At 40.4% G+C, this 26,669-nt stretch overlaps 1 protein-coding gene across 22 annotated transcripts in view; it reads right to left on the bottom strand.

The window, feature by feature from the left end:
- TCF4 (transcription factor 4) overlaps positions 1-26,669 on the bottom strand; it is a 361,238-nt gene that overhangs the window by 248,514 nt on the left and 86,055 nt on the right. Inside the window, exon 1 of one of the 22 annotated variants that reach the window (XM_072822706.1) lies at positions 6,326-6,460. The exons of 19 other annotated variants lie outside the window; for them this stretch is intronic. The gene's annotated coding sequence lies outside the window, so the exon portion shown is untranslated. Of the gene's footprint in view, positions 1-6,325; positions 6,461-26,669 lie in introns of those variants that run through there. 2 more of the 22 variants (XM_072822726.1, XM_072822717.1) reach the window with 2 other exon arrangements.

Genomic DNA, 26,669 nt, shown 5'->3' with positions numbered 1-26,669 from the left:
CTTGGTAATTGATTCATTAAATTTATTTCAGTGCAGGGGGGGAAAAGCCAAGATAAAACATATAACAGTTTTATCCTTTCTTCTGTTTTTCCCCCATACCTCTTTTCTCCCTAGGGTGCCATTCGTGTGGCTCTGGGAAAAGGACTGCTGGCTTAATTGAAATATTTGTAGGCTGTAATTGCTCTGCATCACCACAATGGTCCACTTCTCCCAAACGGCATCCGTTCCTTGTGCTTTTTCCTTCTTCTATTTCCTTTCATACTCTAACCGAGTCTACTGCCTCCGCTCCTTCTAGTCTTTTCTCATCCCATCCCTTATTTACAGATGTTTCACTGATACCCGTGAAGCCAAAGAGTTTTAAATATTCAAAAATCTTCCCTAAAATACAGTTTTCTTGCACGGTCCCATAAACTAATTTTTATTTTATCCTTTCAACATCCCAGTCTTCTACCTGTGGTTAACACTGCAGCCTCTGACCTGGCAATGACAAGCAATCAATCTTACATGTTATCTTCAGGGGTCATGCCTTAGTTTTAGGCCAATTTTCTTTGTATTTAGGCTCAAATGTGCAAACCACACTATATTACTCTGCAAAACATCAATGAGAAGGCTTAATTAAGTAACACTGACAGATAAATCCATTTCTTTCGCAGTAATCAAATCAAAGCAGGTTGACATAACACAGGAACTTAATACAGTTATTCCCTTGTAATTGGAAAAAGGCCCTTTACTTCTCATTAAAGCAATCTTCTGGGTATTGGCATAATAAGAAGGCTCAGAGCTTTAATACTGCCCTATAAAAGTCTCAAGATACAGACCCCTTAAGCAAACAAGCCAGATTATCTAATTCCTTGATCACAGCAGAACATGTAGTTCCTACTGTTTTAAACTACTAATTCTTTATCTCTGTTGCAATTAAAAAGAGGTAAATCAGTATCAAACACATACAATGGAAATCTGTAAAAATGCATAAACTGTTTACAGTTTTATAAATCTATCTCCACATGTATTTGAAGGGAAGCAGTCCATTAAAAATGAATTTGAAATACTTTGCAAATGTGAAATTGTAATAGCCTGGATCAGGGGAAAATCTCTTTATTTTACTTAATGGGCTCGACAGGATGCATTCTGCCTAAATTTACAGTCTGATACTCAGGCATACAGTGCGACTTTGATCATCGGACTTGTGAGAGAATGGAACTGGAGGAAGGACATCTAGGTTTTGTGGCATTTAAAGAACAGTAAGTCACCTGGTTGACCGAAGACCTGCCGACCACACTGAAACCCACAGAGAACCTGAATTACACCATGTTCGCATCCCCAAACTACACAAAATCGATTTTCACCCTTTCACTCCAATTTTGAGGGAGTCTCTGCTACTTAGGCAGTGGCACCTGGTCACTCTCCAAGTGAGTCTCGCAAACTCTTTCTCAAAGGGATAACATACAATGGAGGGTTATAATTCCCAAATGTGGTTGACCACCAAAATCATCCGGGACCTTCAACCAAACAAACAACAAGAAAGAGAGGTGTCCTAGCCCTACCTGGCCCCCCGATCAAGGAAAGAAAAACAAGAGTTGATGTCAAGGCAAGAAATATTTCTAGATTTTTCCTATACTTCTCTACTTTTTAATTTTAAATTGATTTTCATTACAATGCACTTAAAACTACGTCATTTGCTGTGTCTGAACCATCCACAAGTAGGTCATATCGCTTAGGTCCTTTTATCATGTTAGTACTCCCGTGTGCATTTCCTAAGAACAAAAGCAATAGCTGTTATCGAAGCCAGAGAACTGACCGTTGATACGACACTATCTGATCCATACTCCATACCCCAATGTGGCACTTGGTCCCCCTTTTGTGGTGGCCACGGTGCTGCCACTTAGCCAAGATGACCTGCAACTCATTCCATGAATGACCCTCGATCTCGAGTATAATAAATGCACTCAACCAAGAACAAAAAACAAACATACAAACAAAAAGCAAACGGAATCCAGGATTAGTCACTGCATCTGACCATCAGCTCTCTTTCATCTATTTTAATCTAAAACGGTTCCTCAGACCTTCTTTGAGTGACCTTGGCATTCTTGAAGAGTACAGGCCAGTTATTTTAGAGAATGTTTCTCAATTTGGGTTTATCTGATGCTTCCTCATGATTCTATTCAGGTGACTATCATAATACAAAAGCGGCCTTGTGTCTTCCCAGGGAGATCACAGGCAGAGCCACGTGATGACCGGGTGGTCTGCCCCCTTTGCTTGTGATGCTCATATCATCACCTGGTGAAGTTATCATGGGAATTCATCACTGCACGATTACAACTTTCCCCTGTGCAACTAATCAGCAATCTATAGGGAGATCCTTTATGATCTTACAACCAACTTGCAATTATGTGCTTATTGAAAAAAAATTAAAATACAAAAGCATATGAAGTAAAAAGTGAAAATTCCCTCAGTACCCACACTCCCCCACCCTTGTGCCAGTGACAACCCATACCAGTTCTCTAGGTAGCCTTACATATCCTCTGGTCCTGTGATCAACTGGTTTTGAAAACCACAGAAATTTGGGGCAACAAATGTAAACCTTGACTAAAACGTCTGTTCTAGCTGAATGGGTAAGAAATAGTCCTCGAATGCTTGTTTAGGTTCTAGTGACATCTCAGTGGATATAATTCTTAGTGGTAGCCTTGTGACCTCTGTGGAGCTGGAGAGGATAGAGACCAGAATAAATGAAGATAGACTACTTGCTTGGAAGGAATTTGGCCAAAATGAAGCCAGGAGTGAGCACCCTACTTGCGAACCAGTGCCATGATGCATAAAGCCAACTTAAATAATCCATTCTGGAGTAGATGCTGCCCTGAATGGCTACCCGTTCATTGTCTCTTTCCACCACATTCCATAAATCACCGTGTAAAAAGGAGATCCACCGCAGCTGTAACACTTTCCAATTAAGATCAAATGGATAGACAGGCACACTTATGACAGTCAGGAAAAAAATTAGAGTGATTTCCATAGACTGGCAAAAAGAAAAAAAAAGTGGGAAACAGATCTAAAAGTTTTTAAAAGTGGGAAGTAAACTGACACTTTAAAAAGCACATATTCTCACATTTAGAATCAGGTATACAAATGAACAAAAAGTGAAGAGAAAAGCTCGAAGACAGAAAGACTGTAAGTGGGACTTGGCCACTGACGGAACATATGCATATCATACACTATTCATTAAATCAATGTACTGTTAGCAATATAAGGTCAAAATAGTCCCTTTAACCTTGCGGCAAAGCCCGTGCCATTTTATAAACTGAACAGTGCTGGTGGATTTCAACTCCAACTTATAAATGCTTAGAAAATCACCCTTACAAATCTCTCTCAGTCAAATGCCTGGGAAGACACTGGCAAAGGCTTTTCTTATTGGGCTTATAAATTCTGTGTCTGGGGGATCCCCAGGTGGCTCAGCGGTTAAGAGCCTGCCTTCAGCCTGGGGCCTGATCCTGGGGGTCCCGGGATCAAGTCCCACGTCGGGCTCCCTGCGTGGAGCCTGCTTCTCCCTCTGCCTGTGTCTCTGCCTCTCTCTCTGTGTCTGTCATGAATAAATAAATAAAATCTTTAAAAATTAATAAATTCTGTGTCTGTAAGTACACATGCACGTGTGTGTAAAATCGGCGTACACACACATATACAATACACACACTTGAATTTACTAATAGTTTCCTGATATAATGATGGTGTTTAAAACGGTTCCCAGATGTTGCGACTTGTTCAACTGACATCACCTTGCTTTTGATCAGAATACAGAAGTCTGCCTTGGTGACTTGAAGGGTTTAACTTTTAGCTCACAGTAAGGTAACCACACTTTTGTATCCTGTTTCCCAAACTGTTTTTTATATTCGTGTCATTTTAAACGATTTATCTAGAATCCTAGCAAGCATGAAACTGGGATCCAAAGGAATTGTATACTTAAGCATGAGCACACCAACGCTATCTTTCAAAAGCATAAAAACAAAACAAAAATCAAAAGAGAAAAACTGGCCTACACAATAGAAGCTTGACCAACAGGTATCAGAATAGTTGTAGAAGCTTATTAGAATCCTTGCTGAACTAGGAAAAGTTGGGAGAGTATAATGATTGAGCTTTGGTAAGTAGGAATATGCATTCCCAAGTCGTGTCAGCAGTGAAAACACTATTGCTAGTCTCCCCCCTGCGCTGCCCTGCATTGTACACAAGACCATTTCACCACCATAACACAGCTTGGCACTAGTTTGAGGAAGACCAGGACTGTGACGGCAGGTCTGCAATGACAAAAAAAATGGGACTACAGCTTTCCCCAAAGACACTGCTACTCTTACTTTCACTTTCAAGTGCCTGAGACACTCTCATAACTGAAGCAGCCAAAATGCATCTGCATGAATTTCCTCGTCCAGCTTCTTGGGGGAAGAAATGGAAATGCATTAGGAAGAATCAACTGGTATTTTTCTCAAGCTTAATGGCATCAAATTCACAGGAATACACATGGCTTTCTTTGGTAGGTCTGCAACTTGGATGCAGCCTGCCCTCTGCCCATCTGATAGCCAGGGAGTACTGGTCAGAGAGGGATGAGCGGCTGCGACGTCCTGCTCTTACAAATCCACTACGTGGAATGGCGAAAAGCTGTAACTCTTCCTCAGGAATGGAAGAAATGTCGTTAGTTTGAAAGGAGATAGAAGCAAAGGCCTGAAGAATGACAATAACCAGGCATCTCGAAAGAAAACAAGAAGCAGGGAAGGGGTCCAGGGAAGCCGGAGCTGTCAGTAGAAAATAATGATTTATCTGATGAGATTAGCAGAAAGTTTGATTAGAAAAGATGCCTTCCTAACATAGCAAAGATTGCGATACTACTTTAAGATTTTGTTGTAGGAAAAAAACAGAGCCTGCCAAATGCGGTCTGTAACAGCACAGGCTAGCCATGAGTGATACAGTGGGAAAATAGCCACTAAGCCAGATTTTATTTGATTTGTACTGATGATTTTTATTAGAATACATGGATCATTGCTTCAACCTTTCCATGTAAAACCAAATCAAATTCAAAAACTCACACATCAGTCACCTAACCTTATGTCATTCCTTCTGCTTTACTCAAGTTGAGCCACATTTCAGCTGATCTGTCCTCGATAAATCGTTCAGCTACTCAGAACTGCTGGGCCAAATTCTGGGAGGCAAGTGGTACACAAAAGAAACTGCTAAATCTGCAGTTACAAACAAGAAAGCCAAAGAAAGGAATACTGCAAGCCTCAGAGACACAGAACGAAATCAAAGCAATATATAGACAATGCAAAAACAGGATAGAACGAATTCTCCTTGTTGTATCAACAACATTGTAATTTATCTTTAAAAGGCACACCCACCCCTCAGCTTCTTTTGCCCACTTTAATTCAAGGCCCTGAGACCAGAGGGGAGGCCACCAGTGTATAGCATCGGGAGATCTAATCAGTCGAAATGAAAAATATCATCTGTTCTACAAATAAAAAACCTTACCATCTTTAAGGCAAAAAAAAAAAAAAGGAAATATTAAATATTCGGTTTGTGGAAAGCCCCCATGTTATTTATACAAACTGCTTCATTAGAAGGAATGAAATTCGATTACATGAAGCATGGCAACGGGTTTTCAAAGAAAAAGTGCCCACAGCCTACTTCCCATCACTCTTTTACTCTTTTTCCGTTTTGCTTTGGCATCTGTCCTTTCCTCCTCAGCAATATTGCAGGTTTCGAGGTCAACCTATGAGCAATGGTTCCTGTTGGCCTATCTTAAGTCCTAACTAGAAGTTAACAGGTCAGTCCCTCTTGGTGACTCCCCTCTGTGTCCCAAGTGAGTCCTGAAAGGCGCCCTAGTTATTACCTTTCTCTGCAGAGAAGGTAAACAAGTTCCACAGGTCAAGGCCATCAGCGGGCCTCCAACCCGGTGCCCACCGCAGCGCCCCGCTGAAAATCCAAGACCCCTGAAAACCAGTGGACACCAAACCTTCGCGTCCCCGGCGCAACCCACTGTGGCCCAGCTGAGGCTGTGTCCGTGAGCCCGCTGCTTCGTCCCCTGAGCGCGGGCCTGCAGCTCTCCCACCCTCCTGGGCAGGCACGCGGGCCAGGGGACAGAGCCTGGGCCCAAGGGACGCGAGCCAACTGATGCTTGCCTCTTCCAGGCCTGGCCCCTCAAACTTCCCAAGTGGGCCTCCAAGCACGTTCTCCTTCCACTTTGTTCAGCTGCCTACAAAGAACCTAGGGAACCCCTGAGGCCCTGAAGGCAGAGCTAAGGAATGGAAGGACCCAGACCCAAGGGCTGACTACAGGCAGCTCGGCCTACCTCCGTGGATCTGCGACACCAGCGGGAAAGAGCCCTTTGCGGCGTTAAGCTACTGAAGTTTGGGGGTTGTTTGTTCCAGCAATTAGCATACCCTGACTAATGCATCCTCCAAAACAGACTTCCGAGAATTCTGGCGCTAGGATTCTCTCTTCCAAGCAAAGCAAACATACGCAGTTAGAGCTGGCACTAGTCAGGATTGTGAAGCAGGGGAAACTGGCCTTTGAACTATCCTTCTCTCCCTTTCAGACTTGTTTTCCCCTCTTAGCATTTCCTCCCTCTGAGCACCAAATGTTCTCAGGCTGCTCAGTCTTGTCTGTCTCAAGAAAATAAATCCAATACATTCATTAGCCATTCTTCTCTCCCAACCACTATCTTTCAGCCATAAGTGCTGAGCTGCTCGATACTTGTGTGATTTCGGAGAAATTCTTTGACTTCTCACATGCTGGGTATGCTCATCTGTAAAATGGGAATGAATGCATCTACCCTCCAGTACCATTGCGATGATTAGAGATAATTTAGGAAAACCGTTCCATGGACTCTGGAGCATGGCAGGATCTCAAAAGGAGGGGGGGGGTGCGGAAATAACTTCCTGTTTTTACTATGATTACTACTAATATCATAGTATGATATTTGAACCAAAGGGATACAAAAACCAATCTAAAATAGGGCTTTCTCCCCAAAATACATAGTCTAGATTGGGAAAACAATCAGAGATAAATGCAAAGCAGTATATGATTACTAAGAAGAATGATGAATATTATGGAATCTGAGATAATAGAGATTCATACAAACTAGAATCATCACTTGCCAGATCCTGGCAGTTCAGGGTGTGGAAAAGCAAAAGAAGACAGTGGCATCCTGGTGAGCACTGCCCGCCCTATGTGTTCATCCTCCCAACCCCATGTTCAATGCCATCATGCCGGGAACTCAGAACTGGCTTCGGGGAGGTCATTTACACTATGGAAATTGGCAAACATCACATATACAGGCTTTTTTTTTTTTTTTTTTTTTTTTTTTTTTGACAAGCAGACTATTAAACATTTCTCACCACTCCAAAGAAAACAGTCATTCATTGTGAGAAATTTTTACTCAAACCGCCTCATTTAATTCCTACAGTCACTACCGAGGCACACTGCATTACCCTCATTATACAGATGAAAAATCAGGCCTCTCAATGTTAAGTGATTGGCAAAGAATCCTGTGGCCTGTGTGCCCCACGCTATAACCGAGGCTGCTTGCAAAAATGAAGGGCATCTGGATTTCTTTTTCTCAGAGTATCAAACGTATATTCACATGAACACAGAAAACTATTCCTTAAAAACATCAGAATTCAGACAAGCCCCTCCTCTCCTTTATTTTCATTGTTTCTCATTTTCCTCCCCCACTGAGCCGACTTAATAATATAGCCCACATTTCTCACCATCCTTTTCTCACACACCCAAGCCAATCTTCTGCAGAGACGCCCTTTCAAGGATTACCCAGTGCACTGTCCCGAGAAATAGACGTGTGCCTGGGAATAGAAGTTATGAATGATCTTTAAATCACTACTTTCTCATATACCTGTCCTCACCAAGGTAGTCTGTTCTCTCCTGGGCTGAACTGTGGGCACAGCAGCCTGGGTTTAGGAGGAACTGGGATACCTCTTGCATTCAGAAGAGGCCTCTGACATTAGTTCAATAACGACTGCTATCAACAGCTGCTGTCAGGCTTGGGTATGAGCCTGGGGTGTGAGACAAGCTAGGAAATATCAACAGGTTTCAGGTGCAGCCTGAGATCCCAGAAGACATTGGTACCAAGGGTGACTTAAAATGACAGTGGGTGCTTGCCCTCTTGGTAATACATCATCACTCCTTTTCTGCCTGACTGGTGTTTGGCCATCTTACAAGACCCAGAGCCTTCCAAGGACAGAAAAACAAACGTGCAAAGGCACTGAAGCACAAGAGAACATCCCCCATGCAGGGAACGGCAAGGCACACTACGAGCATTGAGAATAAAGGTATTAAAGTTGCAGCGATCACCAATGAAGAAATGCAGAAGCTGGGCAGGGCCAGAGGAAGACAAAGTACTACAAAATTTATTGTTCACTGTAAAGACTGCAGGCAGGCACCACAGTATAAAAGCACTTAGGTCATATTTACATTTTGGAAATGGTAGCCATGGGGACAATGGTTGTTAAGGTGAGAACCTGGAGAGAAAGAGAATAATTAGAGACGAGAAACTACTGCTGTAGCAGAGATAACAGACAATTCAGGATTACACTGGGGCAAGAGAATAGGCAGGGGTTGACAGCTAACTTGGGAAGGTAGGGCAAGTAGTCAGGGATTATTCTCAGGCTTTTGTCTGATGGATATTTGTGCAGAGTTGGAGGTAGGGTGGTTAAAAAAAAAGAGAGAGTATACTTTAGACATTTTGTGTTCCAGGTGTCATTGGTCACCCAAGTATAAGTTTCAACAAAGTAACTGACTAAGTGGGTCTGGAGCTCAGAACAGAGAACTAGATTAAGGTAATTTCAGGCACAATCTAATTAAAAGTCCTTTATTATAAAGAGAATTTACCAAGCCAGGTAAGTGGAAAATCCAGAGATAAAGCAGATTTTAGGATGAACAAAACTAAAGTTCGCTCTCATATGTCCACTCTGCCACCTTCATATAACCTTCACTCCAAAGCTGAAATCCATCACGGTCATAGGATTTCCTCCACTTCTTTGCAGAGAGTTTGATTTACGAAAGAACACAATTTTTCCTCACTTTGCCTTGACTGGAACCATTATGGAACCGATCTCTAGAGCCACAAAATACCTGCGTGGATTTGCAACGATGACCCAAGTTAAGAAGCACAGCCACGCAGTTAGGATTACCCTGATCGGTATAGTCCAATCACGGATGTCCCCGGAGATGTAGTGATCCCACAGAAACTACGAGGACACGGAGGAGGAAATGGAGTATATGTTAGTGAGACAACCACAACTGGAGATAGAGCCCCAAGTGCCATTGGTGCGTTAGTATACAGCGTGCAGTGAATAGGCAAAGGGGTCTTTGTAAACGGACACGCGAATCCCATCATCCCGCTCCCTCCTTTGATGCATCAACACCTTTCCCCTTGGTGTCAGGATAAGAGAAAAGTTCTTAATTATGGACACCAAGGCCACTTTGGTCATGTACCCACGGGCCCTTGCTTTCTCCTCCAGTATCCCGGTCCCCTAACAACACTCAAGCACACCCTACTCAAGCAGGCCCTCCTCTGCAGACCCTGAGATGTGTTTCCTCTAACAGAAGAAGCTCCAACCCACTCCCACTACTCCACCTCCCCACTTGGCCTATTTCACTCTCATATCAACTCTCAGCTGAATCATCACTTCCTAGAAGGAAGCTTTCCTTGTCTTCTAAATCCAGTGTCTTGTCCTTCTCTTCCACTAGATTTGTCACAGATGGAATTTCACATTTTTATGATTCTCAAGTGATTTCTCTCTTCCCCACTGAACAATAAGCTGCATAAAGACAAGAACCTTGTCTTGTTTACTTTCCAGCCCACATGGTGCATGCAGGGCAGGGAGAAAGCACATGATATAGTCTTAGTTAATTGTATGGCTGGGCCCTTAGCTCTTCAGATGTGCACACAAGAAAATACCAAAACACTAGCAGAATTCCTCAGGTTGTGAAACACAACCGGTAGTCCTCCTATGACTTTGAGAAGGATGATGTCATAGGATAGAAATTCAAAATTTTGTTCTACTGTTACTAAAGAAATTCAACCACAGGTACACCACAAAGATTAGCTTAGCACATTTTCCCCCACAACTTAATAGTTCGTGTCACAAATATGCAAGCGTGGGTTATGATTCAGCAAGAAACAGGCAGATCAGTACCCTTAACACTCTGAAACACTTGCCAGTCACACGAGGAGACAGGAGTTAATGTACAAATCTCAAGCTCAATGATTTCTAGAGTAAAAACGCAGTGAAACAATCAGACTTCATGTATGTTTTATCCCCTGATAGAAATAATCTCTTATATGGTCGTTGTAAAGGGAAACATTTGCCTCTTTATGCTCACTTTGATAAGCACCCTAGTGATTTGACACATATTATATAATCACTGGCCTCAGGACAGAGCAAAAAACAACTGTCACCTCCACAGTAGAACAGCTTTCTGAGATCTGGTGATGGCAAGACAAAAAGTGGGCCTGACGTTCTGTATTTGTTACTTTGACGGCAGTTATGGCTCAACATTTCTTGAAAACCTTTCCACTGAAACCTCCCAATTGATGAGCAAGAGTATTATTAATATCTAAAGTTCTGCTTCAAGTATAATAATCAGAACACCACGGTCAAAATGATAAGTACCCCATGGCAGTTTACTGCTTTGGACTTACTGAAGCATTTTCACACACAACTTTCCACCATCCCTCGCAACTGGGCCCCAGAGAGAAGTCCAGGGGTTGGTTCAGGTCATCGAGGCAACTCATTGGCAGAGCTGCGAGGAAAACCTGTCATCCCTCTTCCTGACCTCTTTCCAAACTGACTCTCACCCATTCTCTTGTGCCACAAGAGAGAAGCGACACCTTGAGAAGCTGGAACCCCAATTTTTTGGAACCCCAAATTTGAATGAAAAATTCTTTGTACAAAAAAGTTCTCTTTCGTCTCACAAATCAATCATAAGAATCCAGTTTCCCAATTATCCCAGAGGAAAATTCTATTATTTAAACTAATGGTGACTCAGAGAAGCATTTTAACTTATTTTCATGTACTTTTTTTTCCCCAATTACTTACACCGAAACAGAGAGATATCATTAAAATTGAGAGTACCTAGGAAGAGATGAACATACGTATTACGTCATAGGCTATATTGAAAGTTCTCAAAGATAAGAACACATAAGCAGGTCAACTAACAAACCACTAATGAAGAAAAGTGTTACTGTAGGTAATGGACAGGCAAAGTCTACAGTAGATCAATACCAGTTGCTAAAAGCTCAGATTTGTCTGGATTGTGCACGACAGTAGGGTCCAGACGTCAGCGGAGGGGAAGTAGTGGAAACCAGTCTCCATGTGGACAGAAAATCTGTTATACAAGTTCACATACGTTGATTAAGCACACGAGTGTTTCCCGCATGTTATGGTACAGAAAATAACATAGATTTAGCTGGATTATAAAAAATACAAACATCATTCTCCTCCTTTATTCTAAACTTTAGTTTATCTGAAGATGCAATGACACTGTTAGCTCTGTTTACCCGCTGTCCGTCCCCTTCTTCCTCCATCATGACAGGCCTGTGGGGGTTTTTGTTGCTGTTTTGTTTGTTTTTCAATAGCCATCCTTCCTCCAAGTGGATCAGGGGAAGGTGACCTCATCTCCACTTCCAGACATAGATCCTGAGTACCGGTGCCAACCACAAGGACTAATTTAAAATGGACATTGAGACGCGTAAGGCTGCCCCTGGGTCCCGGGGAAAAGTTCTCTCTGTTCCAAGGAGAGACACAAATTAGAAAATGGCTTTTTACTTTTCTCTGGGCATATTCCTGCTTGGGCATGATGCATAGAACTGCAGCAGCAATGTCCTTATTGTCCCTAGGATGAAGCCAGCACACAGAGGAGGGAAAACACCAGGGATTTCAGGATAGATTACATAAAGTAATGCATTTCCTTCTGTTTAAGCCAATTTGAGTCAAGGTTTGTTGTTGTTGCTATAGCTGAAAATATCCTAAAAATTATAGCAGATCCCCACTCCCTGCTACCGCAGAAGTAGGCTTATGCACTTAATGCTCATTAAGCTTCTTCAACAATACATACCAAGGCTGGATAAATCCAGACCCTACCTGCTGAAAAGCCATCATCTCCTGGTCACTCACATTTGTCCAAGCCCCACCGAGGCATCATTTTCGGAAGTAGACCAGTTATCTGCCCTATAACTCCCCACTTAATTCTCCTTTGATTTGCACATGTATCTTCTTTCTCTTCTTTCTCTTGTCCCCTGTGGCCTGCTTACTAATACCAACCAGCACTTGGCACAACTAAAGCTAAAGGCTGCAGAAGGTGCTGAAAGAGTACTTTCTCCTTGATTTACCAATGTCAGTCCTACACAAAAGCTACACACATGGCCCAAACAATGCCAAGACAGGGGGTTGAGGGATGGGAGAGAACTGACTCTACAGGGAGAGTCAGCCTTAGGGAGATCTGGAAACTCCTAAAATTGCTGCAAAATTTTACTTACGCATTTAGCTAGATGCACTTTTCTGGGAAGAAAGTCTGTCGTTTGCACTGGATTTTCAAAGCTGTCTCTGACTCTAAGAAAGTTAAAAACCTTTGCTCTAGATCAACTATTTATCTAGCAAACCACACTGTCTGGATATGTAACACACTCTTGCCATTACTCCAACAGAGGTGAAGGCAGAGAACATGTTCTCCAGATCTTTATATCTCTTGCTCTTTAAGTATTGATAATACTTAAGTTCTACAGTGTTTTAGACTAAATAAAATTTTGTGAACTCTCCTGGTCCCTCAAGAGCCATTCACATCTCATCTCAATGGAAGAAAATTAAGTCCCATTACTGAAAATATAGAACCCAACCTTTTTGAGTTTGGGCCTCTCCAAATGAATTATAAATCCTGAATCCAAATTTAGTTGAGGGGACAAAATATGCACTTGAACAAATATCAAATATTAGCAAAAAGTTTTAAGTTCAGTGACAAATGGCAAATAAACATCATCAAGGGATTGCTTCCTGAAATATATTTGAAAAAGAGATAGAGCTTTCTAAGGCAAGTTTGATTTCAACCATTGGAGAGTACAAAGGAGGAAATCACAGGGTGTGGCAAGAGAAAAGCCGACACACAGAGAGAGAGCCCAGGTAGAAAGGCACAAGCCTTTTTTGTTTTTTTGTTGTTGTTGTTGTTTTTGGCACAAGGTTTTGGCACAAGGCTTTCAATCAAGATACACTGAAGAATCAAGGCTGGTTTTATTTCAGTTAAGAGTAATAAAGTAGTGATAGATAAAAAGAGATCAGTATCTGGGCAGCCCAGGTGGCTCAGCGGTTTAGCGCCGCCTTCAGCCCAGGGCCTGATGCTGGAGACCTAGGATCGAGTCCCATGTCGGGCTCCCTGCATGGAGCCTGCTTCTCCCTCTGCCTGTATCTGCCTCTCTCTCTCTCTCTCTGTCTTTCATGAATAAATAAATAAAATTTTTTAAAAAAAAAGAGAGATCAGTATCTTCTCAATCATCAATACTTACATTCTACTCAACCTTATTCGATTGAACTATTGCAGCCTTTACCAGTTTTCTCCTCCTTTCTTCTTACTAACCACCTTTCATAATAGGGCTTCAAAAACCAGTTTCCCTGACTTCAGATTTGCTTCACTCCAACCTATCATGGGCCAGTGACAACGGTCACTTCTCTGTATAAAAACCTTCGCTGATTCTGTAACGTTCACTGTTACCCAATACACCTCTGGTTATCTGGTCTCCAGGTCTTCCCTCCAACGTTTCTTCCCACTCAGTAGATGCACTTAGAATGAATAAATGAATGAATGGGCTCACCGAGGTGTCGACAGATACACACATACACATCAGTCAACTACATATATGATACGATATGTACTGATAGAGGTAAGAGACAAGATACACATTCTTCACAAAGCTGGAATGTAAGGTCCTTGTGAAAGTTCTTACATAGAATTTAACAGCTGATGTTAAGGCTTTAATTATGTAGGCGGGATAGACAGTAAATATAACTTTTATACTACTTAATATTAAGTGATGAATTGTCTTCTCACAGCAAATTTGAACTTTAATTTGGCCCTTGATGGGACATGGCTTATATTTTCACATGACCATGTTTCATGATCATATGATGAAAAATCAGAATACGTGTGGAGAGGGCCTCCTTGGAGAGATAAGAACATGCCTAGTTCCTCTGCACCCATAATTATGCTCACTAATTTTTTCACAATATTTGTCACTATTTAGTATTCTACATTTATAGGCATGTTTATGTATAGAAGTATACATAAATATATAAATATATATACACATTTTTGTACCTTTATATATATAGAGAGAGAGTACTTTTAACTACATTTGGTAGTTGGTATCTTTGTTTTTTGACCCCACTGAGATGTAAACTTCAGGGCAGGGCACTGACTGGGTATCTGTGGCCCAAACCCTACACCAGAGCCTCGATGATGATTTGTTGAGTGAATAAGTAGATTTAATCAACATTAAAATGCAGAATTTTGAGGGAAAAAAATCATAGAAAAAAGTGGAACCTGACAAAACATCAAATAAAAGGAATTTTTTTAATGCCAATGGAAACATTATTACAAGGTGAAAGCATTCTTTTTCCCAGTAAGGGCTTTATACATTCTTAATTATGTCATTATATGTTTTATTTCTCTCATATATTGAGTGGAGGATTTATTTTTTGAAAAAACAGACAAGGACAGGACAACAACTTAATTTGAAACATAAAAAATCCAGGAGATAAAATGCATAAATTGTTATCCCTTTGAAATAAAAAAACAGATTTGAAATACTGTAATTCGACTACCTGATATATAGTTTACTACTGGTTTACTCAAGAGATAGCATACAAAGCTCCCCATTTTCTTGAAAAAAAAAAATAGTAGGCCTTGCAAGAAGACATACACAGTGCTCTTCAAAAACCCTGGTTAAAGCCACAAATAATTGCAAAGCTTGTCCAAATCAAATGGATAATTTATTTTATGTGTGATTTCTGTAAAGTCTTTACAAATATCCATGGATGGCTTTGCAACCCATTTGAAAGGACTTACTATAAAACTGCACAGGCATAAACAAACAAAACTATTCTCAATATTTATACTCACAACAAAAAACAATGGAGTTCCATATTCACTTGCGGTTGTGAAAAATCCTTAGTTCCTGAACTCTCACTGGGCTATAGTCTAATAGACAAAACAAACAAGGTTTTCGATTTAAATGTAACACACATGCATCCTCTCTTCTTGGGGTCCATAGACCAAGCATTTTTCAAAAATTCAGGAACGAGATAGAAAAGCAGAGAAATAAATGTATATATTTTAAAATATCCCATGGCTCTCTGTGATACCAGTGTGTTTAGCCCAGGAAGAGTGAAACTGGTTTTTAAAAGTCTTGTAGCCTCAAAAGAGCCAGAGAATTAGGGGATGAAGAAAAAAGAAGTAAAGGTCCGAAAAAATGCACACGGGAGTGGGGGGTGCAACAGGGCAGGGCTACGAGCTGACGTGCATGCCACCGTGCCAGCACCTCTGCCACCAACTTAGGCTACAGCCCCATCTTCAGAGAGACTGCTGGGCGGGAGCGGGAGCCCATTGACCCAGTGTCTCTAATGCTTAGGGCATCAGGGTGGGGGGCGGGATGCATAAAGCCAAAGGCTGGTCCAACAGTTGTCACAGAGTGAAGACAAAGGGGAACCAGCCAAGGCTCAGGTCAGAATCTTTTGTCATTGCTCTTTTCTTATTTTCCTTTCCTTTTTAATTCAAAAATGTAGCTTCAGTGTAAATAAGAGAAGTCAAAGGATGAGGCTCTCTTTACAAAACAAGCTTTCCAAACACACCTGTCCCCTATTTTGAGGACTCTATCTGTACAAAGATTTCTAAGCCTCCGGTTTGCTCCACGATTTCCTGTAACTTAGAATCTCTGTAGTGGTAGTTCTCGAAATTGAGGGTAAGTATGCATCCCAAGGCAGGCACACTAAAGGTCTCAGGGCACTATACTTAGTGAGCCCAGGAAACTGCAGGTCACAAAAAAAGCCCAACAGAGTAGGCTGCAGGGGTACCACTTTGAGAAAAACCAGGGTGTCAACTGGAGCCAGAGTTTCCCTAATCTCAACTGATCCTCAGACCTACTTGTATCGGTCATCTGGAACACCAGTTAAACACAACAACAACCACATGCAAACACACACACACACACACCCCACATATATTCCTGGGTACCTCCCAGAGGTACTAAATCTGAATCTTCTAGATGGGCCCAAGGAACCTGTACTTTCACCAAGCCTCTTCCGTGTCCATCCCCCAAACACTCCCCCCGACACATTGTGATGGAAACCCGTGAGTTGTAATCTCTCCTTCAGGGTCTTGGGAGTCACCCTGCCTGCAAGTGTCCACACACCGGAATTCAAAAGGAGATAATAGTGTTTAGAACCTCAAGTAGAGACGAGTATCAGGACGGATGCTACATCACCCTCAAAGAAGAGACGTGAACCCACAGAACGCCAAGAACTCCAGAGAACCTAATGATTGTACTAACGATTAACGTACCAATATCACCAATATCAAAAGTCATGGGAAGGGGCTGTAAAAAAAAAAAAAAAAGTTGAAATCCAAAAGAAGAAAAAAAAAAAAAAAAAACCAACCAACCAGACAAAAGAACTTTTTGTGAGAGAAAATGATCTGCTATTTTCCACCAGGCAATCTGCATCCAGAACACAAATAAATACACCACACAAGAAGACATAATTTTTAAACAGACCCAGAAATACTCAAGGTTTCTTTCCAGTCTCCCCCACAGGATTCAGCAACACGCAGTGATGAGAGCCTGTTCTTAAACAATCTGAAACCACTAACACCTAAGCACATGCGAAATATCAAAACAAAACACTTCCCCCACATCCCCATCCCGAAGCGGTGATGAAAAGCAGCCGTCATCCGATTCAATCAGCCCACATTCAAAGCAGGTGGTTGTGAGCACTAGCGGAGCGAAGTGTGGCGCTCCCTCCCCACACGCCACAGCAGGGCCCCACGTGTGCTAGCTAGTGTGCTAGCCAGTGGCATGGGGAGAACCTGGTTCAGAACTTTCTGTGGGTAAAGTTCAATGCCTGCAGGTTTAGTCCCATAAAGAACATCTTACCGAGAAGTGTGACTTAGAAGAGCAGCAAAGCACAAAGAAATATCTAGAAATTAAAATGCTTATATGGAGAAGACTAGTGTAAAGTCTTCATATTGAATCCAGTCCAACTGGGATCTCTGTGGTCACGGTGACTCTCTTGGGGCAAATCTGGAAATAGTCCCTTCTAAGGCAGGTTTGACATTAGTTTTTATACATATGCGTGCGAGTGTGCGTGTGTTTAAGCAAATTTGATTTCAGTGAAAAACAAACATGGGCTACAGAGGCACATATTCCTCAACTCTCGTCCCTTTCAGTTTATGAACTATACAGAAGGGCTGATGTATTTAATTTTGTGCTATCTCAGTTTCTCCACCTCTGAAATGGGGATGATAATACACAGTGTTGGATTAAATGAGATGACTGATGCCCTACATTTTTTTTTAAGATTTTATTTATTCATTCATTCATGAGAGAGGCAGAGACACAGGCAGAGACACAGACAGAGGGAGAAGCAGGCCCCATGCAGGGAGCCCATGCGGGACTCGATCCCGGGACCCCAGGGTCACACCCTGAGCCGAAGGCAGACGCCCAACCACTGAGCCACCCAGGTGTCCCCGACTGATGCCCTATATTGAGCAGGATATCATGCACATAGAAATAATGCAAAGTTTTTTTCCAAATATTAATATTAAGAACTGCTGAAATTAACCATTCTCTGACAAAAAATAATTTAGGTACAGTTCGATTTAGCATGGAGTAAAAAAGAAACTGAGCAGTCTATATATAAAGTATGACAGTAATTTGCCATGTACTTTTGCCACCTCGGTAACTTCGTCGGGGCACCCAGCAGTGTGACACCCACGTGCCTCACAAAGCCAGAAGAAGGAAACTATGTGACCCCCACATAAGTGGGTACCACCACATTCTTCAATTTAAAAAAAAAATCCTGTCTGGACCACACCAGCATTTTGATGAGCATCGTCAGTGTGACATAGCCACGTCAACACCCAAAGGGAATGGCTGGGAATGCTATTTAGTTGGGAGACTAGAAAAGATGTCTCAAAAGTATCAATGGAGAGGTTAAGAAAAGCAGGGAGGAAAAAAGAAGTCTTTCAAAAGATGATTTTCCATTAAACTTCAGTTGATTATGAGGAAAAAATTCCGGGCTATTAGTCTGTAGTGTTGGTTAATAGTTTTCCTTATTTTGAGAAAACAATGAAAACTAATGAGTTACATCCATCAGCTTTAAAAAAAAAATGAATTACTGTGCATAATTCGTAAGCTCTTACACCGCATGCCTGCATGCCGTCCTTCTTTTAGTCAAGGTTTCAAATTAAGGTTATTATTTATGAGAAAAAGTTGGAGAGACATTAAGAGCTGTAACAATCCCCCCAGACCATCAGAGAGGGAGAGCACTTACATTCAGAATGAATAGGAGATCTACTCCAGGCCAAATATTTAAACAGGGGTGCAAAGGATACACACACAGCAATCCGCACGCACCTGTCACTGCAAAATTCAGCACTCACACAATCGAAAGGGCATTTGTGTTCACAAATCAAGTAATTATATCCCTAACTATCCATCTGCATATGCAATTACCCAGTCTGTTGCACAGAAAAGCAGATTTTTGCAGGTGTTTCTTTACCATCTTTCCTTCAAAATCCAGTTGCCCTTTATGTCCGCAAATCTGGGCACATACCAGTCCTCTAATTGAATCTTCGTGGCACCGTGGTGAAGATCAAGTGTTATGTTTTCACATACCGTGTTCACATACAGGAAGATTTTGTAATCTAATCAGGCTCTTGCTCCCTATTACCACTTAACTAATGATTTAATGGGCTCCGTTTACACCTTGATGGTAAAGGACATGCAATGCGCTTCAGAACGCCTGTGATCAATCTGTCCCTAGGTTTCTCTGACACGTCCTAGTTCTGCATATAGACTTTAAAATCTCAGAGGTAAAACTCTCATCTGCCCAGTTAAAGAAACAAAGACGGGGAGAACGAGCGTGTGTGTTTGAGGGCAGCGTATTGAATCAAAAGGAAGCTCTTCCGAATTTTGAAATCAGAAAAAGTCACACGGAGCACAGAAAGTGGTTTTCTACACCAGCGTCTGCTAAGCATCTCTCCCGATTGGCACACACTGCAGCGTGCGTGCTCTTGCACCTGAGAAACCACTGACATCTCTAAAATGCCCGAGTCACCTGGACACGGGTTCCCCTTTGTGGCCGTCTGAGACCCGAGTTCATCCCAGGCCCAGCTTCACTGAACCGATTCTGAGAGCTAAGTAAGATATCAAGTCCAATTAATCACAGAAATAGAAACCAAGGTCCAAAAAAATAAACTGTGGGGATATCCAACGCCTCAGAACTCGTTTCCACGACTGTCTCTAGAACCTTCCTATATTTGACAGTATTTCTAACGTGCATTTCTTCACTATTTGAAGGTAATGTTCACATTTTGCTCTGCAATCGTTTATACACACCTTTTAAAATTTCTTAGATTTTCCCAGATCTATAATTTCAACAACAAAAAGCCTATCTTAAATGGTAGCAGCAGTTTGCAGATCTAGAAAAGAAGAAAGTTGTGGGGTTAAACTTTGTACTTTCTTTTTCTTATTTGTACCTTCTTTCTTTATGAGAAAGTTCTGAGGGACTCCTGGGGGGCTCAATGGTTGAATGTCTAGCTCCGGCTCAAGTCATGATCCTGGGGTCCTGGGATCGAGGCCCACATCGGGTTTCCTGCAGGGGGCCTGCTTCTCCCTTTGCCTAAGTCTCTGCCTCTCTCTGTGTGTCTCTCATAAATAAATAAATAAATAAATAAATAAATAAATAAATAAAATCTTTAAAAAAGGGGGGAAAGCCCTGAAACCTAAAAAAATAATAATAATAATTTTGACAAATATTACATACAACCCTTAAAACATGATTGCTTACATCTAAACAGGACCAAGCTTATTTTCTACTTGGTATAAATTAAGCAAACATGCTCTAATAAAAACAAAATGAGGGGCAGAGGGGTGATGGGCTTCGGGGCCTCGAGCTCAGGTGTCCTGGCTTCTTACTTCACACGGAGGATGATACACTGCTAGCCCCAGATCATATCTGTTTGCCCTGCACAGGATTCTTGGAGATGTTGCCCGAATGTCAGGCAGGGTGTGCGGGCCCTGGTTCCCTATACCCACCTCTTCCTATGGTCTACTTCACTCATTTACATTACCTGCTTGGAGTTCAAAGTCAGATGCATTTTCAAGGCCCTGCTCTAGATCTGGTGGTCACGACTGTGACCACACCGCTATGATGGCAAGAGATGGGTACATGCACACGCACACACGTGCACACATACACATGCTCTCCTCTCTTAGGAAATAGACAAAAGCCATGACAAGAGGCTACAACAACTCCATTGACACAACTACCAATCTCTCTAAGATACAGCTATCACTTGGTATTGAAATATCTGGGTAGCTTACTTCATTATCTGTTCACGTAATGCAAGTAGTATTTCAAGAGGAGAATACTGTTAGCATGAGGAGCACATCTAGTTTAGGAAACTGTCCTAAACAAAGGCAAGGGATTAGTGGCCAGCAATGAAAAACCAAGAAGCTAGATACCACTGCCAATTTGCAAGGACTAAAAAAATAAAAAATAAAAAAATAGGGGGCTAGCTTAGCATTTCCCAATATTCTTTTCCGCAGAATGTTCCATGTGCAAAATATTCTATGAAAAAAGGAGTTCTCTGGAGAAAATAGCTCTGGAATCAACACAAATGATATCACCCACTTGGGGTGTTTTACAATATTTAATGCAGAATGTATTCAAAATAAAATTTCTATTAACATGTCTTAAAACAAGTTTTTAAAAAATGCTAGTCTAAGTTATTTCAAAAAGCTCAACAGGAAAAGAGGAGTAATTGAAATTCTAAAATTACTGTGTTGTGAATTATAAGAACTATATTAAGAGCTAATCAATAGAATACAGTATGAACTTTAGCACTTAAGCATCTCCTCCCTGATAATTTTAAACACAGAAAAATGTAGGAAAGTTTACCTATAAATAATTTAATGTATGCTGTAATTATACTATTTAATTAAATTATTATAAATTAACATTCACATCCAAAGTTAAATATCCAAAGATCAAAACTCCTGGGCACCTGGGCGGCACCATCAGTTAACTGTCCAACTCTTGGTTTCAGTTCGGGTCATGTTCTCAGGGTCATGAGATCAAGCCCTAAGTCAGGCTCCATGCTCAGCAAGGAGTCTGCTTAAGACTCTCTCTCTGCATCTCCCCACCTCAAATTAATAAATAAAACTTAAAAAAAAAAAGATAAAAACTCCTTTGCTTCCCTAGAATATGACAGTAACTCATATGGGAAACCCCACCCCATTCTTGTCTGCAATTTCTATGTTCTTTTGTGAAATTCGTCCCTAATCCATTTTCTCTCCCCAGGTCTATGATCCTGTACTTTTCCCATGAACCCAAATATCAACAGTAAAGTGTATTTCATATATACTCAAATATTGAAAGTTGGTAAAACCAAGAAACGTAGAATATTGAAGTACTTGGACTTTAGGTTAGACTTCATTTTGCAAATATTTTCCTCATTTTTATGACTCTGCAGTCACTCCCTTATTTAAATATTAAGTTTTATTCCTTACCTTTCTAATCAGCATCAACAGCTGGATTTTTACTTCTCTGGCCAACACATAGCAATTTGTTAGCAATTCTTTCTTTTTTTTTTTTTAATTAAACGACTGGTCAGTAAGATACAACCACAAAGAAGCAGAAGTGAAACAGTTCTACAGTTTTTACAGTATTACCTAATAATTAATACAGGCTCATCTCCAACTAATAAAGTAGCCACAAACTGTAAGTATATTCTATTTGGTGGGGCGGGGGGTTGGGGGGAGATATACACTGAATGAAAACCATGGAATCAGATGAAAGGTGCTTTGGATGCACATAGAGGAAAAATGGCCAGTGAGAATAAAGGGCCTCCTCAGCTAAATAGAGAGTCTTTTGAGATTAGTATTATGATTTAAGTCTACTTCAAAATGGTTTCAGCCTTATTAAAATTACATTAAAACTAGCCTTGATGTATTTGCATTTAAAGGGTTGCCTTACACTACTTAGCAGGCACTGAATTCAGTCCCCACTGATTTACAGTACTAGGGCACTACAATCACAGACATTTTTCAGGATAAAGGACAATAATACTCTGAACAAAAGGGTTTAAGGATACAAGGCATCAGGAATGTGAATAGGAGAAGTACATCCATTTGAAGAGTAGAACACATTCACCTGCAACATTAAAACAACCCATAGCATGCCAGACAAGAGAACTATTATTCTCTACATGTGATCCTCACCAGTAGGATCATATTCAGTCAGGAACATTGTACCTTTGTAAGACCATAAATCTTGAAAGAAACACAGAGATAATAAACTATTTTTTTATTTAAAGTATCTGAGCTAAAGTTATCAACTTTGATCCTTTCAATTCTATATTAAGAGAAAAGAGTATCTTATTGCAATACCTATAAAGATCTGAAACAGATAATGAAGGCTTTCTTTTAAGGAAAGAAATCTCCACAAAGCAACACAGCTCAAAGAAATAAGAGTCTTGACTTTCTTTTTAGAAGAAAATAAGTGCATTCTTGGGCCTGGTTCTTTAAACATCACGGGCTCAACCACAGGGCTACTGGTTTTATTATTTTAACCAATTCACAACCTGTTTGATTCAGATGGTTGATTTCATTTAAGCCAATGGATGAGTTCCTTCAGTGTTCTGCTCCAAGTGATTTATCAAAAACCTACACTGACACAGGAGAGTGGAAAACCGGAGTGGAAGTCTCCATAAGCCACACCAGAATAGCCCACAAAGAAAGTGGAGAAAACAGGAAGGTATTAGAGGTATAAAAGTCCCCAAGTTGCCTTATCACTTATTTCTATCTCCAACTGTAGAATAACTCAGTTTTTTAATCTTGTCCTAAACATAACAATAAATACAAAAGCACTTTTGACAGTTCAAAGTGTTACACAAACCTGTTACGATCATTTAATTAGGAGAGATGTTGAACAAGTAGGAGGTTTTACGAGAACTAATTCTGCTCTACGGTTCAGTTATTAAAAGGGACCGGTGAATGTAAAAATTCCCAGGGCACAAACAAACACAGTGTGCTGAGGAAAATGTCTTTTAAAACCATCAAAATCAGTTGCTAAGATCTCATGCTTTCATTGATTACGTTCAATGTCAGCACGATAAATAAACAAGGAAAACACACTTAAAGGCATGACAAAAATGAACAATAAATAAGATTAATTTTGCAGAAAATAGCAAGGTCATAAAATTATATACTAGGCAGCAATTTCTGTAATAGCAAAATAACCCAGACCTAAGGGGAGAAGTAGCTGTTTTACACTGTTCTTTTTTTAATTAAGAAAATAAATTTCTATTCATTAAAAAGAAAAAAACTGTTGAATTTCTGAATTGGTTGCATTATTCAGAGTCCACCCTTTACAAAGAGGTGAGCAGCAAGGCCTTTTTCTTTTCAGTATAAGCAGGAATCATCTGCAGGCATAATTTGAGCTTTTCCCTGAGTTTCTCCTTTCATTGCTTTGGGCACTGATAGATATCTTCATGTCCCTTCTTAACTGGCTTCCTTCTCTGTTTACAACCACAAGCCTACTATATTGTAATACATGTTTTCCGGAGAAATAAAACCCAGAGATGTGGTCAATGAAAAAGGGAGCAACAAAAGCACTACAGCATAAGCCTTTAATGCAAGGCTGGGAAGAAAAGTAAATACTAAAGTTTTCCTACAGCTAACTCTGTTTATAGCTGCCAAGTAAAGAACCTAAATTCAAGTGCTTTATAATTGTTACAAATTGTGCCAAAGTACAGTGTGTTACAATAAATTATGAAGCTTATCTAAATTATAAAAGTAATTAAACTTTCCTCAGATACTCATAATTCCGCCCTCCATAAATTTTCTGTTCATTGCATATTCAATAGCTAGTGTTCCAGTTCAACAAAACACACACACGATAGAAAGAAAAAGAAAGAAGAAAAAGAAAGAAAGAAGAAAGAAAGAAAGAAAGAAAGAAGGAAGGAAGAAAGAAAGAAGAAAGAAAGAAAAAGAAAGAAAGGAAGAAAGAAAGAAAGAAAGAAAGAAAGAAAGAAAGAAAGAAAGAAGAAAGAAAGAAAGAAAGAGAGAGAGAGAGAGAGAAAGGAAGAAAGAAAAAAAGAAAAAAGAAAGATCTCCTTCCAAGAACAACCACACACATATAGGCATATAACATATCTAAGTTCCAGAAATGCATAAACAATTACTTTCAGGATCTTCAAACCATAGCAAATGTTAATAAAAATATTTATACTAGTAACAATTCTCTTAGAGGCTATTTTTCTAGTTTTGTTTTCTTCTTATTATTATAGACATTTGTTTTAACATGAGTTTTCTCCTCCATCCTAACATTTCCTCCTGCTGCATGAAGCCATAAATCTTTGTTAGCATATTACTGTACAAGCTGTTACAATAATAACAAAAATAATGAAAGCAATAGCAACCCAGTTATATGGTCCTTGCCATTTGCAATTGAGTCCCAACTTCTTTATATACTCTAAGTAGTAAAATATATACAGGAACCATCAACTACTGAAATACAGCGTTCTAGAATGGGATGCAGCTGCTGCTCAGAATCAAACTGCACAGGAGCTGTAAAATTGTCTGAAGGAAGGAGGAAGGAAGGAAGGAAGGAAGGAAGGAAGGAAGGAAGGAAGGAAGGAAGGAAGGAAGGAAGGAAAGAAGGAAGGAAGGGTTTAAAGCCACAAGGTAATCTGGGGAGGATGATACCATTTCCAAGTTTAAATTTAAAGGAAAACCCGAAATACCATCTTGATGCTTATAAGGCAAAATCTCTTCTCAAAAGTTTCCACCACATTCCCAGGGGGAGCAAATCAGCAGAGCAGGTGGGTGAGTGATGAAAGAAACCCTTATTCTATTATAAATATCTTCAATAAATTAGCCAACATGATGAACAAATTAAGAAGCAGCATATAGGTTAAAATTCAAGTTGGTAAAAAGTTTCCCAGGACTTAGTTTGATTTTTGTTTGGGTACCTGGTTTCTCAATCCTAAATCAGGCACTTCTATTTCAGTCTATATCCCAATTTAACGAAAACATTTATTTTATAAACAGAAAAGGAAATGAGTTTGAATAAGATCTATTTATGCAATTACCATATCTAATAGCCAATTATGTGTCCTTACATGAACAGATAAATAATATATGCACATACATTTATCAATCTTGTCTGTGAGGAAAAAGAGAGAGAAGAAATTTTAAAAAGAGCAAACTATTATGTACGAAATGCAGTTTTCATTATTTTATATTTGCATAAGAGAATGCAGTATTTGTCTTTAATAGAGCTACGAATTACAAACATTTTGCTTAGATTTTTTTTTAAAACCAAACTAAAATAATACGAGAGTTACGGACTATATCATTCAACTTGTCATAACTATTTATTTATTTTCTTCATTTTGTAAAAGGAGGGAAAATGATAAGTTAATGTAACGTTATTAAAATATTTTTAACATGAAGGTAAATATTTTTAAACACAGAATACCACACAATACTGGGGGGGGGGGAGATTCTGAAAAGTTAACATGAGAATAGGATCAGATGTGTTATTCTTCTGAAGTATCCATTAACTGAAGCTACATGAAACTGGAAGAGAAAAAAAAAAAAAAACTCTGACATCCACATGAATACCAAATTAATTCATTATGATCAGTGCTACTACAATGAACACAAAATTAATTCATCACAGCGGAATGCACAAAGCACTACCCACTTGTTATACCTACTGACAAAACATAATAGGACGATTATCCTCCACCAGGGTGACACACGTGGCCGTGGGCACCGCCAGCACATCAGTCACACAAAAGTATTTCTTTTCTTGGGAGTCTATCAAGAAATTTCTGCAAGGAGGCTCTTTATCAGTCATAGTAAAAAAAAAGTCAAAGCCTTAGAAACCTAAATTACCAATGGCTCTCTTGACCTCTGCTGCTCCCTTCCAGGGCTAGGTCTGGGATGAGACCAACAAAGCCCCTGGGTGCACTAGGTAAGGAGATACTTACCTAGTGCTCAGGGTCCCCTAAGTGCTGATCCTCCCCTTGTCTGAGCCTGATAGGGAGCCCTTTGCCCCTACACAGGCTGCAAGCCTAGACTCTAAAGCATGACCAGGAGTCCCCTAACTAGGAGTCCAGGACTCCTGCTACACAGTATGCACCAGCCAAGAGTCTTAACTCTTGTTAGAGTCATGGCCAAAGTCTGTCTTCTCTAAGGAAAACTCTTGGGCCCTGTCTCAGAGGAAACCCTTAAGAGCATTTGAGTAGTCATCAGGAGTCCAGGGTCTACCACAGGACTGTGCCACAAGAGATGTAAAAATCAGTGAAAAGTTAGTGACTCTCCCCCTGATATCCCCTTC

This window comes from Canis lupus, chromosome 1 (genome assembly GCF_048164855.1).
Source record: "Canis lupus baileyi chromosome 1, mCanLup2.hap1, whole genome shotgun sequence".
Classification (NCBI taxonomy): domain Eukaryota; kingdom Metazoa; phylum Chordata; class Mammalia; order Carnivora; family Canidae; genus Canis; species Canis lupus.
The sequence above is the reverse complement of the archived record's forward strand: the minus strand, read 5'-3'. Positions and strand labels throughout refer to the sequence as shown.